The sequence below is a fragment of the Nerophis lumbriciformis genome, linkage group LG16, assembly GCF_033978685.3.
Source record: "Nerophis lumbriciformis linkage group LG16, RoL_Nlum_v2.1, whole genome shotgun sequence".
Taxonomy (NCBI): domain Eukaryota; kingdom Metazoa; phylum Chordata; class Actinopteri; order Syngnathiformes; family Syngnathidae; genus Nerophis; species Nerophis lumbriciformis.
In genome coordinates this window covers 36747510-36766810 of record NC_084563.2, presented here as the reverse complement: position 1 = coordinate 36766810, position 19301 = coordinate 36747510, and the positions used below count along the sequence as shown (strand labels likewise).

At 40.7% G+C, this 19301-nt stretch overlaps 1 long non-coding RNA gene across 1 annotated transcript; it reads right to left on the bottom strand.

Moving 5' to 3' along the window:
- Window positions 1–6934: 6934 nt before the first annotated feature.
- LOC133617428 (uncharacterized) lies at window positions 6935–11596 on the bottom strand. The gene is made up of 7 exons (XR_009817013.1): window positions 10454–11596; window positions 9764–9821; window positions 8990–9072; window positions 8574–8785; window positions 8096–8255; window positions 7178–7455; window positions 6935–7102 (listed from the first exon to the last, which is right to left on the bottom strand). It is a non-coding gene; the product is annotated as an uncharacterized lncRNA (long non-coding RNA).
- Between the last annotated feature and the right edge of the window lie 7705 nt (window positions 11597–19301).

Genomic DNA, 19301 nt, shown 5'->3' with positions numbered 1-19301 from the left:
AGATGCCTCAGAGCCGGCAAGCCTGTACCACCCAGCAGCAGGCTGAGTACGCTCGCCCCAGAATTAGACCCTACATTGGGTCTTATACGGGTTGGAGGACGCCTGCGCCGTTTAGACAGCTCTAGCCCCACTGACATTCACCCAATACTGTTGGATCCCCGTCATGCAGTCACCACACTCCTCATTAAAGAGATGGATGCTCAGCTACACCACCCTGGACCTGATAGGGTGTTTGCAGAGATGAGGCGCTACTACTGGGTTCTGCGAGGAAGGCAGGCTATCAAGAAGTATCAGAGAGCTTGCACTGGTTGCATGAAGTGGAGAGGGAAGCCAGTGGTGCCGAGGATGGCAGACCTGCCCTCAGCCCGTCTGCGGCTGCTCAAACCTCCATTCTTCTCAACAGGCGTGGACTGCTTTGGGCCGTACATGGTCAAGACTGGGAGGCGAAGCGAAAAGCGCTGGGGGATCATTTTCAAATGTCTCACGACGAGATGTATACATCTGGATCTACTCACCAGCCTCGACACAGATGCTTTCCTCCTCGCACTGAGACGGTTCATCGCACGGAGAGGCACTCCCTTTGAGGTCCTCTCTGACCAAGGGACTAACTTCCGAGGGGGAGATAAGGAGCTGAAGGAGGCATTTGCAGCAATGGAGTCACAGTTGCAGGAGCGGCTTGCAGAAAAACAGATTAAGTTCCGTCTTAACCCGCCAGCATCTCCCCACTTTGGTGGTGTCTGGGAGCGTGAGATCCAATCAGTCAAGAAATCCCTACAAGTGGTCATAGGTGCACAAGTGCTCCAAGCAGAGGTTCTGCTCACACTCCTCATCGAAGTGGAAGGCATCCTCAATGCCAAGCCTTTAGGATACGTATCCTCGGATGTGGCCGATCCAGACCCAGTGACGCCCAGCATGTTGTTGATGGGGCGGAAGGATGCCTCTCTTCCACAAGTTACCTGTGCCCCTGACACCCTCACCAGGAGGCGCTGGCGTCATTGCCAGATGATGGCCGACCACTTCTGGACACAATTTATCAGGAACTACTTGCCCTCTCTTCAAACCCGCCAGAGATGGCGCCAACACACAGATCATCACCCCCTGGACACAGTTGTGATGATTGTTGACCCTCAGCTTCCACGTGCTCACTGGCCAATGGGGAGGGTGGTAAAGCTGAATGCAAGTGATGATGGATGTATACGGACTGCTGAAGTCAAAGTTGGCGAGAAGACTTACCTGAGACCAGTTGCTCGGCTGGTCCAGCTGTCAGCTCTTCCTGAAGATAATCCTGGTTAAAGGATTGCTGTGGGAATTTATGTTTGTTTCAAAATTGCCATGCTATTTAGGGGGCGGCTGTTATAAATTCCCTCTGTCAGTGATTAAGATAGAAGATAAAGTTCCCTAGTTAATGTTAATTGTTGAATATAATTGACTATATTATTGCTGACGTAAACAAGTTACTAATGTAGTCATGCACCTTTAAGTTGAGTTTTTTTGAGTCAGGCAGTTTACCGGGCAGCTATGTTTACCTCTCGGGGTCCTTCGGGCAGTGTATTGAACAGTGTGTACCAGAGTGTGCTTAGCTGCTGCTGCTACAAAGTCATATATAAAGAAGTTGAAACGTAAAACGGTGTCCTTATTCCCTAACCGGAGTACGCTCACGGGTGAAGAGTCCCAGCACAACAACAACATCAGTTTATCCATATAGTTCTTCAATAGAAATTAAACAATGGATGTCTGCTAACTTTTTGCAACTCAACGCCAAGAAAACGGAAATGCTGATTATCGGTCCAACTAGACACCGACACCTGTTTAACAATACCACCTTAACATTTAACAACCAAACAATTACACAAGGCGACTCGGTAAAGAATCTGGGTATTATCTTCGATCCAACTCTCTCGTTTGAGTCACACATCAAGAGTGTTACTAAAACGGCCTTCTTTTATCTCCGTAACATCGCTAAAATTCGTTCCATTTTGTCCACTAGCGACGCTGAGATCATTATTCATGCATTCATTACTTTTCATCTCGATTACTGTAACGTATTATTTTTGTGCCTCCCTATGTCTAGCATTAAAAGATTACAGTTGGTACAAAATGCGGCTGCTAGACTTTTGACAAGAACAAGAAAGTTTGATCATATTACGCCTATACTGGCTCACCTGCACTGGCTTCCTGTGCACTTAAGATGTGACTTTAAGGCAGGGGTCTCAAACTCAATTAACCTGGGGGCCACTGGATGCAGAAACTGGGTGAGGCTGGGCCGCAAGAAAAGATTTCTTAAAAAAAATCTTAAATGCACTTTTTAATGAATTCACCTTCTTTGAAAGGCTTTCCCGCCCTAGCAACCATCTCACTCACCATGTAGCTAGCTTTGACTGCTGCATCGCTCTTTTCGCTTGCTTTCTTGACGAAATCTTGTTGCCTCAGTATACTGGTTTCTCGCCGTGGAATTTACAGTTACGGTAGCACAATTAGCCCCGAATGGGCTAACATCACCACTAACGTGTTACACATCTAATTTGCCCAGCAACTCTCTGTCGGAGTATCAGCGCCGGGGTCCAGTGCACCACACTTTTGTATTGTCGCTCGGTCCTTCGGCGGAGTGCTTTGGAAGCTACCGGACCGCTTGTTTTCCCCGCCCGGACTGTTTACAATGGGGGCGGGAGCGAGCAGGCGGGTGAGCGAGGGAGGCAGGGAGGGAGGGAGGAAGAGTGTGTGCGGGTGTCGTGGAAAAGTGGCAAAATGTTTCTCTGCTTGCATCACGCAAGTGACGTCAATGCATACTTGCCAACCTTGAGACCTCCGAATTCGGGAGATGGGGGGGAGGGGAACTGAGGGGGAATGTTGGGGGGGGGGATTTGTGAGGAGGCGGGGTTGGGGGTAGTGGGGGTGTTTTTGTAGCCCGGAAGAGTTAGTGCTGCAAAGGATTCTGGGTATTTGTTTTGTTGTGTTTATGTTGTGTTACGGTGCGGATCTTCTCCCGAAATGTGTTTGTCATTCTTGTTTGGTGTGGGTTCGCAGTGTGGCGCATATTTGTAACAGTGTTAAAAAATATCTATCCATCCATCCATTTTCTACCGCTTATTCCCTTCGGGGTCGCGGGGGCGCTGGAGCCTATCTCAGCTACAATCGGGCGGAAGGCGGGGTACACCCTGGACAAGTCACCACCTCATCGCAGGGCCAAAACAGATAGACAGACAACATTCACACTCACATTCACACACTAGGGCCAATTTAGTGTTGCCAATCAACTTATCCCCAGGTGCATGTCTTTGGAGGTGGGAGGAAGCCGGAGTACCCGGAGGGAACCCACGCAGTCATGGGGAGAACATGCAAACTCCACACAGAAAGATCCCAAGCCCTGGATTGAACCCCAGACTACTCAGGACCTTCGTATTGTGAGGCAGATGCACTAACCCCTCTTCCACCGTGCTGCCCGTGTTAAAAAATAAATAAAACAAAATATGACCACCCTCAGTGTGACATGTATGGCTGTTCCTCAAGTATGTCTTGCAATATCTTGCGTGTGTCTGCAGAAGCCTCATACAACATGTGTCTGGGCCGGCACTCTGTTAGTATGGAGAAAAATATGATGCGGTGACAGTTTCTAGTGGACACTAAAGGCAGTGCCATCACGGCAGGCCCTTGCAGGCCCTCAATATTGTCGAGAGCCTTACACCACACCATGATTGGTAGATTCCTTTAGCTCCGCACACAACGCTGTCAAGCGCCATTCATTTAAAACTTGCGGGCCGCACTAACATTAAACTTTCATATTAAGGTGGGGGCCGCCTGTTTGAGACCCCTGCTTTAAGGTTTTACAACTTACATATAAAATACTACACGGTCTAGCTCCATCCTATCTTGCCGATTGTATTGTACCATATGTCCCGGCAAGAAATCTGCGTTCAAAGAACTCCGGCTTATTAGTGATTCCCAGAGCCCAAAATAAGTCTGCTCGCTATAGAGCATTTTCTATTCGTGCTCCAGTACTATGGAATGCCCTCCCGGTAACAGTTAGAGATGCTACCTCTGTAGAAGCATTTAAGTCCCATCTTAAAACTAATTTGTATACTCTAGCCTTTAAATAGAACCCCTTTTTGGACAAGTTGATCTGCCGTTTCATTTTCTTTTCTGCTCTGCCCCCCTCTCCCTTGTGGAGGGGGGGGGGGGGGGGGGGGGGGGGGGGCACAGGTCCGGTGGCCATGGATGAAGTGCTGGCTGCCCAGAGTCGGGACCCGGGGTGGACCGGTTGGGGACATCTCTGCGCTGCTGACCTGTCTCCGCTCGAGATGGTCTCCTGCTGGCCCCACTATGGACTGGACTCTCACTATTATGTTAGATCCACTATGGACTGGACTTTCACAATATTATGCTAGACCCACTCGACGTCCATTGCACCGGTCTCCCCTAGAGGGAGGGGTCACCCACATCTGTGGTCTTCTCCAAGGTTTCTCATTGTCATCCCACTGGGTTGAGTTTTTCCTTGCCCTGATGTGGGATCTGAACTGAGGATGTCGTTGTGGCTTGTGCAGCACTTTGAGACACTTGTGATTTAGGGCTATATAAATAAACATTGATTGATTGATTGACATTGATTGATTGATTCCTATGGAAATTAGGAAGTGAGGGACCAACGTCATCAATAGGGATTAGAGCATACATTCTTCTGCACAACTGGGATGCTGACCTTAATTGGCGATGCCAGGGTGGAGAACAGATACTGTATGGCCCAGTCGAGGAACTTTATTTAGCAGGTAAATCTACTGTTAAAATGTTGGTTACTGTACTTCCAGTGAAAATTGCTTGAATCTTTAAAATGTGAGCAGAAAGTGTTTCCTCCTGTTAATTCAACCTAAAGTGTTGGTTGCACGTTAGTCAGTTAGTTAGTTAGTTAGCTTCAGTTTATTTTGAACATGCATACAATATAATTTCAATTAAATCATCATATATTTCCAGTTGTTTCATTACAGCATGTCCAAAAAGGAGAAAGACGAAGCAGAGATTTTATAATCGTATCCCTTTTCATATCGTAGCAGTTTTGTCCCATGTCTCTGTTCTCTGTTTGTAACAGAACAGTGAATAAACTTACTAAAATTACTCAGTGGCCTAATGGTTAGAGTGTCCGCCCTGAGATCAGTAGGTTGCAAGTTCAAACCCCGAGTCAAACCAAAGACTATAAAAATGGGACCCATTACCTCTCTGCTTGGCACTCAGCATCAAGGGTTGGAATTGGGGGTTAAATCACCAAAAATGATTGCCGGGCGTGGCCACCGCTGCTGCTCACTACTCCCCTCACCTCCCAGGAGGGAACAAGGGGATGGGTCCAATGCAGAGCACAAATTTCACCACACCTAGTGTGTGTGTGACAATCATTGGTACTTTAACTTTCACTTAACTTAATTAAATAAACAAATAAGTGTTACACATATAAACATAGACACAATAATTAAAGTTCACATAAAATAATAGTTAAGTCATTTTTGGTTCACCTATGAGTTGAATGAGATTTTTTTTGTTTAAATGTTCAAGATGTTTACCATAATTCTTCTTCTTTGTACATTGTGAACACTTGTAGTTTCAACAATTTCTTAAACTGAATCATATTAGTGCTTTGTTTGCTCTCATTGCTTAATCCATTCCATAATTTAATTCCACATACTGTTGAACGTGCATACACATGTTTTAAATTAGATTTTCCTGTAAGGTTATAGTTCTCCTCTTATGTTGAGAAGAATTGTTGTATATTCTTGAGTAACAGATTATAGTTTGCTTTGATCATAATTTAAGCTGTTTGCAAATGCGCCAAGTCGTTGAATTTCAATAATTTTGATTCAATAAGTAAAGGGTTTGTATGTTCTCTATATCCAACAGATGTATGATTCCATCCATCCATCCATTTTCTACCGCTTATTCCCTTTGGGGTTGCGGGGGGCGCTGGAGCTGATTCCATTTAGCTTTTTTAATAACGTTAGAGAATGAAGCGCACATTTGTATTTGTTTCCCCATATTTCTACACGATGACTCAGATATGATAACACTGGCAAGCAGTAGAGAATATAGAGTGAATTTTGGTCCGGAACATGTTTTGCTTTTTTCATTATTGACGTGTTTCTTGCTACTACCATGAATTGATTAACGTGGACCCCGACTTAAACAAGTTGAAAAACGTATTCGGGTGTTACCATTTAGTGGTCAATTGTACGGAATATGTAATAGCTTCTGTGTGTTCTCTCCCGAACAAAACAGTCATGTCACCTGCAAATAGTACTAACTTTAAGTTCTTTGTAACTTTACAAATGTCATTTATATGAAAATTGAACATATTTGGTCACAGTATTGATCCCTGAGGTACGCCACAAGATACATTCAGCGCCCCACACAGCAAAAAGACTCCGCGGAGGTATCGCGCTTTCCGGAACGGACCCGCGAAACAGACCCGTATCGGCGTCCACTTGCTCTCAGGAACGGATCCGCCACGAAGGCGTGGCGCGGACCCGCCGTGGTGCCGAGCTGGATCCGCTCCGCATCTATGATCAAAACCTAACCCGCCGCGGACCAGCAACGGACTCATAAAAACCTTGGCTCATCTGGCCCGGGTCCGTTTTGGACCCGTTTTTCTTATTTTCAAAATCCCTTCTGTTCTTGCTGTAGGATAAAATAGGAAACTAAAAAATTCACTAGGCCCTACTACAGCAATATAGGCTTACATATGCATTGCCTTGTATTTTTAAACTAACAATATTGTCAATAGGCAGAAACAGAAAATGGTCAATTCACTCTATAAAGTAAATATATAATATATAAATATATATAAATAGTAAATATAGTAAATATACATATTTAATCTATTAGGCTACAACTTCAACGAAATGCTGCTCCATGCACAGCTAACATATCAGAAAATGAATAACTGGTGAATGACAAGAAGTTCAATAAAAGGTTGTTTAATTGATACATTTCTATTCCTCCTGAGGAGGTGGAGGCGGGACTCGTCTCCTGGTTGCCCGATCCTCCGCCAGGTTGAACCACCTGATGGCGTGTTTGGTGACCTCAGCGTCCGTGGCTGACCTTGTCACCACATTTTTTCTCACAGCACCTGTAATCAAACAAGATTACAAGACAGATATGTTTATTTTTATGGTATGTAGCATCCAAAGCCAAGTATGCTTACACAATACACAATATCCCATCCATCCATCTTCTTCCACTTATCCGAGGTCGGGTCGCGGGGGCAGCAGCCTAAGCAGGGAAGCCCAGACTTCCCTCTCCCCAGCCACTTCGTCCAGCTCCTCCTGGGGGATCCCGAGGCATTCCCAGGCCGAGATAGTCTTCCCAACGTGTCCTGGGTCTTCCCCGTGGCCTCCTACCGGTCGGACGTGCCCGAAACACCTCCCTAGGGAGGCGTTCGGGTGGCATCCTGACCAGATGCCCGAACCACCTCATCTGCCTCTAGGTATTAAGGAGATTACATTTGAAAAAGAAACAATCCAAAATGTTCAAACAATATCATTATTTGGTTCCTTGATCAGAGTCCTGTATGTTGATAAATCTGTGTAGTTTTGTCATGTTTGTTTGATTCTGTTGGATGACGGCGGCGGGGGGCAAAAATAAATATCCATAACCCAACTTTGGGAAGTTGACATTGTTTTCTTATTATATTTGTACTATCATTCTATGTTTGTATTCGTGTAGGCCAGGGGTGTCCAAAGTACGCCCCGGGGGCCATTTGCGGCCCGCAGGTCATTTTTTAACGGCCCCACGGCACACTTTAAAAATACGATTGAAAAAAATAAATAACATTAAAAGTGGTATTTAAAGAGCAAACAGGTGAAATGTAACAAGAAAATGTAGCAATGGTTACTCTAATCACACAAAGCTGCCATGTAGGCTGTTTATTTCTTTAAAAAATAATAATGAATGCGAAGAAACGCAATAAAGGAAGTCGACAAAAAAGTTAAAGCGTTACGTTAATCTGACCAAGAGAATAAGTTTGGGAGCAGCTACAGGTATGATGGTTGCTACGATTTTTAAGGCTGCCCCCACTATTGACTTTGAACGTATGTAATATTACTTTGAATTATATACTTACTGAAAAGCAAGGTCTTTGTTGCCATTCTGCTAAAGGCCTTTTTGTTGTTGACACCCTTTCAATTGATCTGATCTGAAACGTCATCTGTGAACACCCTGCCCAGGATGTTCCAGGTCACCCGCTTCACATCCTGGCCTCCAATGGTGGCCAAAGAAGAAATCTAAAAGGCAAAGACATCTCTTTAAACAAACAGATAAACATTTTTAAGCTTAAGTTGCATTTAAAATGTTTTTGTTCCTGTTGAAAGCGTCCAGAAATGTAAAAAAAACAGAACCTGTTCTCTTGGCTCTTGGACCTATGCTACCTTTACACACGATGTCAAATCAGGCAGATTGTGGCTCACTGACATCATTTTACCACTGGGAAAAGGCGGTTCACAACAGGCCTGGTTGTCAGGGCTGATTCAATAGAATATGTGCATAATCATGGACAATCAATAAACCTAATGGCACCATTCATATTAAGTAAGAAACCTCACCACTCTTTGTCAAGCTGGGCCATTTGATGGTTCATTCAAAAATGCCTCCACTGCCTCCAACTGTTCCAGTGGAAACTGGATATTGGCCGGCATTTCAACTTCTCGCCCCGGGGTAATGGTCAACCTGCTGGTTAAGAAGTTGACCTTCGCCATCAGCTGGTCTTGGGTGTGTTTAATAGTTTCCAGCAGGCTAAGGATCTGGACCTCAGCCACTGTTGACAAACAGCAGTATAAAATGTATCATGTTTCAGTGTTTATCCTCATTACTCATAATCCTGACATTAGCTATTGACCTTAGTTAATGACAAAAGTTATTGACAAAGTTTGAAGAAAATATGTGATTGGTTGTGAATTTGAATTTTTTCCAAAATCTGTGGCACAGAATGACCATCCGGTATTTGTCAGTTATTGCTCACCAGAGCAGGAAATGTTGTCGCCCATTCTTCCCCCTCGCCATGTTGGCCTGTAGGCCAGGCTGGATCCAGGCTCCTTCTTATTACTGTAGAAACATGACAAAAACAAGACAGAACACACTTACACTGGCTACCTGTTCCTTTTTTTCTGGCAGCTCAACCTCATTCTCTGCCTCAGATTGCAGGTCTGAGGTGTTGCAGCCGTTTCGATATTGTTGCATTATTTTTAATGCGTCTTTGTAGTTGTATAAAATTGAATATGTTAAAATTAACATGAGTTTCAAATTAGCTGTAGAGCTGAACAGAATATTATTATTATTGATGATGATGCATCAGGTCTCTCTCTTACAAGAGACCTGGTCAGAACATAGACAGAATAGGTTATTCCAAGCAGAAAGAGAAGCAACTATGACGTTATTTTTAAACAAGATATTTATGAATTTGCATACCACAATGATGAAGCCTTTTTTGAACGTCTACACGTGTCCTTCGTCTTAAGGTTGATAAAGAGACAGGCACAGTCTTTCTATTCATGTTTGCGTTAAAAGACAAGAAAATACAGTAAAGTTTATCATTGATCATTGTTTCTAATGTTATATTTAAATAAATACATTGTTAAATGGTGGTGTTGTCTGTTTCATTGCTACAAACTAGACAAGATATAGGGCAACGTTAAATTGTGGGTGCACTTCTTGATTCGGCCCCCTGAATAGGCCAAGAGCTTCTAGAAAAATGTGTAAGCAACATTACATTTTAACAAACTAGAAAGTATCTTACTTGATTAAGCGAACGCAGCAGGAGCAGTTGTAGGCAAAAATCCAGGCAGTAGATGATGCTGCAAAACACACAAAATAGAAGATGGGACCAAGTTCCATACAGTCGCATAAGAAATTATGAACAGGTGCAAAATACATTAGTTGTCTGAACTGATGTAAACAGTGATTAAAATAACTTCTAATTCATTCATTTTAATTATAAAGATTGCAGATAGACACTTTACATTACACATTATATATGTAACAGTCACTGTTCTGTGTTGTGTCTTTTATAGTGATGCACACACAGGAGTTGAGTCGTGGAGGATTTATTCACCTTTTCTTTTTTTGAATGGAAACAAAAACAGGGCGTCACACACAGTCCACAGTAAACAAGATCTCTCTCCACAGCTCCCAGCATCATCAGTGCTCACTCTACTCAATTATTTATGCTTACATGTGGAAATAATAATAATAATACATAAAATAATAATAATAATAAAAAGTAAATAAAGCATAAAATAGTCTCTAATAAATTAATTAAATAAAAAACAGTATATAAAATATATACATCAGCAAATAACAAAAATATATATTAAGAAAAGGGATCCTTAATATGTGCAGCAATATACTTCATTTTTCCCACTCACATCAACTCATTTTATATTTTTTTCTACAATTAACTATGCCAAAAAACTCATAACAGACATACCTTTTTTTGAATGAATACAAAAACAACAGGGCGTCACACACAGTCCACAGTAAACAGGATCTCTCTCCACTAAAGAATAAAGAAAGAAATAATACACACTCACATTAATACGACAGCGGCACACAAGATGTCCACACAGCAGCGGAGTTTTTGGCCCGTGCGCAAACTCACGAGACCAGGAAACACCGTAATAACTGCCGCTAGCTACCATTAAGCTAATCCACGTGGTTAGCTTAGTGCTAGCGGCAGCATTTAGCATATAAAAGTCTGTTTTTTACAACAATTTAACACCCCTAATCCCGGAATTTAACCCACATGCTTATCAACAAGTCACAAAACAGTGTGCATTCTTATATAATACTTTAAGAGCGACAACCAAAAAGTTTTTAAAAAAATAAAAGGAGATGAGACATAAAAAACGTGACTTACCAGTTCCGAGCGTCGCATCAAGAAAAATACACAGCAACGAAACTTTACTTAACTACCATAACATATTCTGCCGAAATTGCTATTCCATTTTAAATAAAATAGCCTTTTTTTTTTACAGAATATAAAATTAGCCACAAACACTTCCGTACTGCAGCAGTCAACAGGCTGGCGTCGTCCTTCTCTGACGTGACGAGACTTCCACGTTGACGACGGTTAGTCATATACTTGAGTAAAAAACAATTTTCCCTCCCTAACGAGGACGGACGCCGCCATCTTCGTCCCTCTCTGTTTTCCCTCTCTCTCCTTGTCGCGCCCCTCCTCTCCTGTCATTCGCCAGTCCACCAGCCTGCAAGTCATTGCCTATGGCCAAGGTCTGGGTGCGATTGGATGAAAACATTGCTTTTCCATTTTTAAATAAAATAGCCTTTTTTACAGAATATAAAGTTTTACTGCTAGTCCTAATATCAAACAACGTCATTACAATCATACATAAATGATGATGGAAACACAAAGGCCGATCTTTACTGTGAATCTAGCAATAAATCAATAAATCTTACTTACGTTCGTGTTCCAGCAAAAAAAGTCCGCAAATGATCGATCTTGGCTCATGCGCGTACACACCAGTAGGCGCGTCCACGTCCGCGGGTGAAGACATTGGTCGCTCAGTATCCGTGTAGGCGGAGCCTATACTCTAGGCGGCACGCGCCGGTTTAGTTTGCCGCGTCCGCGTACGCAAATCAGACACGGGTCCGCTCAGGATCCGCTGTCTGACCGTACAATTTTCAGAGGCGGAGCGGATCCTCTAGGCGGAGCCAAAACCAATGTGACAGTAACGCGGGTTGGGCGACTTGAAGGCGGATCCGCATAGGAGTCTTCTGCTGTGTGGGGCTGTAGACATTTGTTCTCCGATCTTTACATATTGTTTCCTGTTGGTTACGTAGCTTCTTACCAAGTTCAAGACCAACCCTCTGATGCCATACCGTTGCAATTTATTTATTAACTGTATGTTGATAACTTAATGGGAAACACTAACTGCACATTAAAACCCGAATGGCAATTATTAACCTTAACTGAAGCTCAAATATTAAGGCTGAATAGTTCAGTGGGTTAAGATACTTGATCTTTGAACAAGTGGGAAAGGGTTAAAATCTCAGCAGGATTGATTAAAGCATACTTGCCAACCCTCCCGGATTTTCCGGGAGACTCCCGAAATTCAGCGCCTCTCCCGAAAACCTCCCGGGACAAATTTTCTCCCGAAAATCTCCCGAAAATCAGGCGGAGCGGGCGTGGCCTCCAGCTCCATGCAGACCTGAGTCCGCTTTCCCACAATATAAAGAACGTCTACAGTAAAGCAGTCCGTCTGCCGTAAACAGCAATGTTTTGACACTCTTAAACAGGACAATACTGCCATCTACTGCATTTCATAAATGCACTTTTGTGCGTGCCACACAGCAATGCATAATCAGAGAGGGTGTTCAGCATGGGTAGAAAGATAGTGACAGAGAATAGAACAAGGATGGACAATTCAACCCTTAACTCAACAATGAGTAGATGAGTGTTATGTGTGTGTATATGTGTAAATAAATGAACACTGAAATTCAAGTATTTATTTTATATATATATATATATATATATATATATATATATATATATATATATATATATATATATATATATACAGTATATATATATTTATATATATATATATATATATATATATATATATATTTATATATATATACAGTGTTGGGTTGGTTACTGAAAAACAGTAACTAGTTATAGTTACTAGTTACTTCATTTCAACTCAGTTACTAACTCAGTTACTTACACCAAAAAGTAATGCGCTACTGTGAAAAGTAACTATTTAGTTACTTCTTTTTTTCTTCTTTTTTTTTTAAAGCTCCAATTAATGCCCTTTTAGCCTTTATTTCAGTACTGTTATTGCACTGGAGAATAATGCAATGTGTTAATCAACTTGACATACATTTGTCTGACTGAACTCTGCTAAGCAATGTGCTCTACATACAACACACAAAGACAAAGATATGTTACAAAAGCCAATTTGTTTCTGGCCAGAACAAATTGACAAAACTATTTTAAATAGCTGCAACATAACGTACATAAGTAACAAACAGCATAATAACAGCATAGCTGTAAAGCAAGAAAGGCACACACTACATACACAAAGCCCAACCAGGCATTTTTTCCTCAAGAAATTCTGACACAAAATCATGTCTGAAGCCCAGAACACTCTACACATTTCCCCAGTTTTAGTTTAGAGATAAGGAAAGATTGGCCTGGCCCACTAGGATCCCTCTTTTTGTTTGTGAACTTTATAGTCTATACATTTAGAGTGATGTGATAATCAAACACTCTAGAAGTCTAAAATGAAAGAGTATATAAGAGAATTGACAGCAACGTTCCCTCTAAGGAGCGCGCCTGTGCAATTGCGCACGACAAATCTATGCCACGCACAAAATCAAATAAAAAAATAAGCGCATAACAATTTTTCGACACGACACGGACACGACAGAGAAAACCATTTTCGTCATCATTGTTCAAATATAATAATATGTCTGTCGAGACGCTTTGAGGACATGAATTCCATCCATCACTTTACTGAGCAAAACTCTTTATTGTCGGCCATAAACACATCACTGTTATATCAACAGCAGCCGCTCGCTCTTTCTCACTTGCACCAACACATGCACATATGGCACTTAGCCAGTGATGCCTTTACAGCCACACAAAAAGTCGGACAACTCCAACACCACACATAAAGTGTAATTCCAGGTCGTTACTCTATGATTTACCAATCAAATGTGTGCCTATTCTAGTGTCATTTATTAGAAATCTTAATTTATAAATATTAATCATTAAATGCTGTTAATATATTAAATACATACTAATAAAAATATATTTTTTACAAACAGGAAGTTGCAGGGATATGTACACATGATCCCCTGCTTACATCTCATTGTGCAACATGTGAATGTTTTAATGGTAACTAAATACAATGTCTGAAAGGGGTACAAACTATTTCCAAAGCAGGCCCTCCACCCAGACAAACAATACAAGTACACAGTTCATGAAAAACAATATTTGTTGTTATTGTCATTGTAAGTGGGCCTAAACACTTATATTAGAAATGGAAATGACTGCTGTCATTTGATTATAATAATAAGAGAATGTTGTCTGTCTATCTGTGTTGGCCCTGTGATGAGGTGGGGACTTGTCCAGGGTGTACCCAGCCTTCCGCCCGAATGCAGCTGAGATAGGCTCCAGCACCCCCCGCGACCCTGAAAGGGACAAGCGGTAGAAAATGGATGGATGGATGGAGATTGAACTTGTTATTTAGTCAGGTTTGGGACAGGTGTGCTGCTGGTGTAGCCACAGTGTGCACGTGTGATGTTGCTCACATGGGCTCCACTCAATGCTCAGGGAGTTTTTGCGTTTGCTCACACACATGAACAATTAGAGGGAACATTGATTGACAGAGTGTGTGTACCTTCAGTGCTGAAAGATGAGCAGAGGCAGAGTTAATCCTTATGTGGTGGAGGTGAAGTGTCATTGGAGTCTCCATCTCTCTTTACTAGCTTCGTCGAAGCATGTTGCTTATGTAGCTTGTTTCAGCAGATTTGAATTGCTGTTTTGGGCAGTAGATGGGATCTTTGATCCAAAGCACAATTTACATTTAACTAAAATGTTCTTTTCTTTGTGCTCGACAAAAGAAAAGTAGTGAAAATATCTCCATGTTAGCAAACTCGACTTCTGGCTCCGCCATAATCAGACACGCCCCCCCTCCCCCCTCTCCCCTCCCTCCCTCTCCTACCTCTCCTCCCTCCCCACACTCACACTCACCCACACAGAGCGCATATGTCTCTCTCTCTTCTCCGGCTTGTGACACAAGAAGAATCAGAACGATGACACAGCAGCGCTCCGATAAAACACACTTTATACTACATAAATAACGCAGTAACGCATCATGTAGTAACGGTAACTGAGTTACTGAATATAAAAAATAACGCGTTAGATTACTAGTTACCGCCGAAACTAACGGCGTTACAGTAACGCGTTACTTTGTAACGCGTTAGTCCCAACACTGTATATATATATATATATATATATATATATATATACATATATATATATATAGCTAGAATTCACTGAAAGTCAATTATTTCTTATATATATATATATATATATATATATATATATATATATATATATATATATATATATATATATATATATATATATATATCCATCCATCCATCCATCCATCCATCCATTTTCTACCGCTTTTTCCCTTCGGGGTCGCGGGGATATATATATATATATATATATATATATATATATATATATATATATATATATATATATATATATATGAAATACTTGACTTGGTGAATTCTAGCTGTAAATATACTCCTCCTCTCTTAACCACGCCCCCAACCACGCCCCCACCCCAACCACTCCCCCCGCCCCCGCCCCCCGCCCCCCACCTCTCGAAATTGGAGGTCTCAAGGTTGGCAAGTATGCATTAAAGTTGTTAAAATTTGCTTTTTTCATCATTTGAATAATGCAAGTCTGAAATAAACTGGGAATAATCATGATAAATCCAAATTCAGAAATCTAATTGAAAAAAATTAACAACCCCAACTGTACACTGAAATCATAATGGCAAACCCTAGCCCTAACTGTACATTGAAACCCTAATTAAACCCCAACCCTAACTGTACATTGAGGACAACACCTAACCCTCAACCCTGATGAAATACCCCATCCCTAACTGTAGCTCAAAATCTAGATGCTTAATAGAACAGTGGGTTGGACTAGATGCTCTCTGAACAAATGGAAACGGGTTAAAATCTCAGCAAGGGTAATTAGCTATGTTAAAAAAATGTTCATACTTTAAATAATGCAAGTGAGTGATAACCAGTTAACAATCATCGTAAATCCAAATGCAAAAGTATATTTAAAAATGTTTCCAACTCCAACTGTATGTTGAAACCCTAAAGGGACACCCTCACTGAACAATGGAACCCTAATGGCAATCCCTAACCCTAACTGCAGCTCAAATATTAAGGCTGAATAGTTCAGTGGTTTAAGGTTCAAAGCTCAACAACAATGATTAGTATTGTTATTTTTTTTATTTTTAATCATTTCAATAATGCAATTGAGTAATAACCTGGGAATAATCAGGATAAATCCAAATTCAAAAGTCTAAACATTTTAACAACCCCAAAACTACATTGAAACCCTATTGGGTAAACCAAAACCTAATTGTATATTCAAACACAATTGAGAAACCCTAACTACACATTGAAAATCTAATGACAAACCCTATCCCTAACTATAGATTGAAACCCTAATGAAAAACCCTAACCTTAACAGTACTTTCAGGACAACCCAAAATTAACCCTTACCCTACTGGAAAACAGTAACCCTAACTGTCGCTCAAAATCTAAAGGCTTAATGGTGGTAGTGGGTTCAGCTAGACTCTCTCTGAACAAGTGGGTAAGGGGTCAAATCTCAGCAAGGTTGATTAATGTTGTTAAAAATCATTTCAATAATGCAAGTGAGAAATAACCTGGGAATAATCATGATAATTCAAAATCCAAAAGTGAAATTAAAAACATTAAAAACTCTAACCATACATTGAAACCATAATGGCAAACCCTAAATGTAACTTTACATTAAAACCTTCATACAAAACCGATCAGAATACAGTTTTTTCCAATTGCTTACACACTCAAATTTGAATATTCACACAGTTAACAAAGTATACACACAGCAAGCAAAACCACTGTGCAGAATTGCCTAATACAGTTTTTTCCAATTGCTTACACACTAAATTGTAAATTTTCACACAGTTAACAAAAGTCTACACACAGTAAACAAAACCACTGTGCAGATTTGCCTAACACAGTTTTTTCCATGTGCCTACACACAATTTTACTAACTGTGTGTCTTTTTTCAAAAGGATTTACACACTTTTCCAATCACAACATTACATGTTCTTAATTCCTATATTATTTGCAAAATTATACACTTCGGTCAAAACATATGCCCATTCATCAAAATAAAGCAAGCATTTGTAAAAATGCAGTTTTACTGTCATCTCACTCACATAGACTTCAAATGATTAGACACTATTGGAGTGAGTTACCCAGAACAGTGATAAATACAAAACACATTTGTAAAAACCCCTATTTTACTATAAGAAATCACATGTTTGGGGCATTTTGCCCAACCTTTTTAGCATATGTGATGAATGATTACTGTAACTTGACAAAATATATTGGCAAATCCATAGCAATCGTCATTGTTTACTTTGAAGTGGGCCTATACATAAGAACCTAAAGAGAAAGTTTCAAGAACTGCTCAACAATGATGCTGCAAACTGCAAATATTTATTTTTACCACAGTCAGGTAAAGTAACATATCACAGTAGTCAACAATGATATGCCGTACAAATTAAAATCTGAGACAAATAAAAAGGTTTGAAAAAAAATCTGGAGATAAAAATTACAAATAGAAAAAAACTGTTAAGCTGTAGCACCCACTTGAAAGCTGTATTTTTTATTTATCACCTGTGTGTCTTTACACCTGGTGGATGTGATTATCCAATGTGTTCAATTGTATGGTTGTTGGCAAGCCAGTCCTTTGGATTGATCAGGAAGTAACTTCACAATCCTTATATTTGTGTAAGGTGTAAAGATGTGTGTATCACAATCGTTATCTGTGTGCAAGATGGGAAGGTGTGTGTAAAGCGTGTCCCTTTTGGGGTCGCGGGGGGTGCTGGAGCCTATATCAGCTGCATTCGGGCGGAAGGCGGGGTACACCCTGGACAAGTCGCCACCTCATCGCAGACAATTGTGTGTAATATTTCGCAAAAAATGTGAAGCAGAGTCTATGCCTGAAATTAGGCAAATCTGCACAGTGGTTTTGTTTACTGTGTGTAGACTTTTGTTAACTGTGTGAAAATGTAAAATTTAGTGTGTAAGCAATTGGAGAAAATTATGAGGGGCCGTTAGGGACATTATTCAGAAAGACCTCTTACATACACTACTAAAATGCTCTCACATAAACAACTGAAATATTTTTCTTCACACACACTACTGAAACACTCGCATACACACTACTGAAACACTCTTATACACTACTGAAACACTCTTATACACTACTGAAATGCTCTCACATAAACAACTAAAATCTTTTTCTCACACACACACTAATGAAACACTCTTATACACACTAATGAAACACTCTTGTACACACTACTGAAACACTCTTATACACACTACTGAAATGCTCTCACATAAACAACTGAAATGTTTTCTCTCACACACACTACTGAAGCATTCGCATACACACTACTGAAACACTCTTATACACACTACTGAAATGCTCTCACATAAACAACTGTAATCTTTTTCTCACACACACACTACTGAAACACTCTTATACACACTACTGAAACACTCTTGTACACACCACTGAAATGCTCTCACATAAACAACTAAAATCTCTTTCTCACACACACACTACTGAAACACTCTTATACACACTACTGAAACACTCTTACATACACTACTGAAATGATCTCACATAAAACTGTCATATTGAGTAAAACCTAATTTTTGTATTTGCAAACCTTACAAAAACACCTGATTCTAGTAAAACTCACATAGAAACATTATTACAGGCATTTTTAGACATTTTGCATCTATGGTTTTGGAGTTATGTTTATATAACTTTTATATTTAGTATGACAGTTATACTGGCATATTGAGTAAAAAAAACTAATTTGTGTCTTTGCAAACCTTACAATAGATAATTGTTCTAGTAAAACTCACAAAGATACATTATTCCAGGCATTATTAGACAATTTGCATGTTTGGTTTTCGAGTTATGTTTGAATACATTGTTATTGCTTTTTTCGCATTATCTCAGGATTCTAAGAACATTAATGTCAAATTGAGTAAAACAACATGTTTGTATTTGCAACCCTTAAAAAAACACCTGATTCTAGTAAAACTCACATAAATACATTATTACAGGCATGTTTAGACATATTGCATGTTTGGTTTTGGAGTTATGTTTATACAACTTTTGTGGCCTTGTGGTTAGAGTGTCCACCCTGAGATCGGTAGGTTGTGAGTTCAAACCCCGGCCGAGTCATACCAAAGACTATAAAAATTGGACCCATTACCTCCCTGCTTGGCACTCAGCATCACGGGTTGGAATTGGGGGTTAAATCACCAAAAATGATTCCCGGGCGCGGCCACCGCTGCTGCTCACTGCTCCCCTCACCTCCCAGGGGGTGATCAAGGGTGATGGGTCAAATGCAGGGAATAATTTCGCCACACCTAGTGTGTGTGTGACAATCACTGGTACTTTAACAGTTATACTG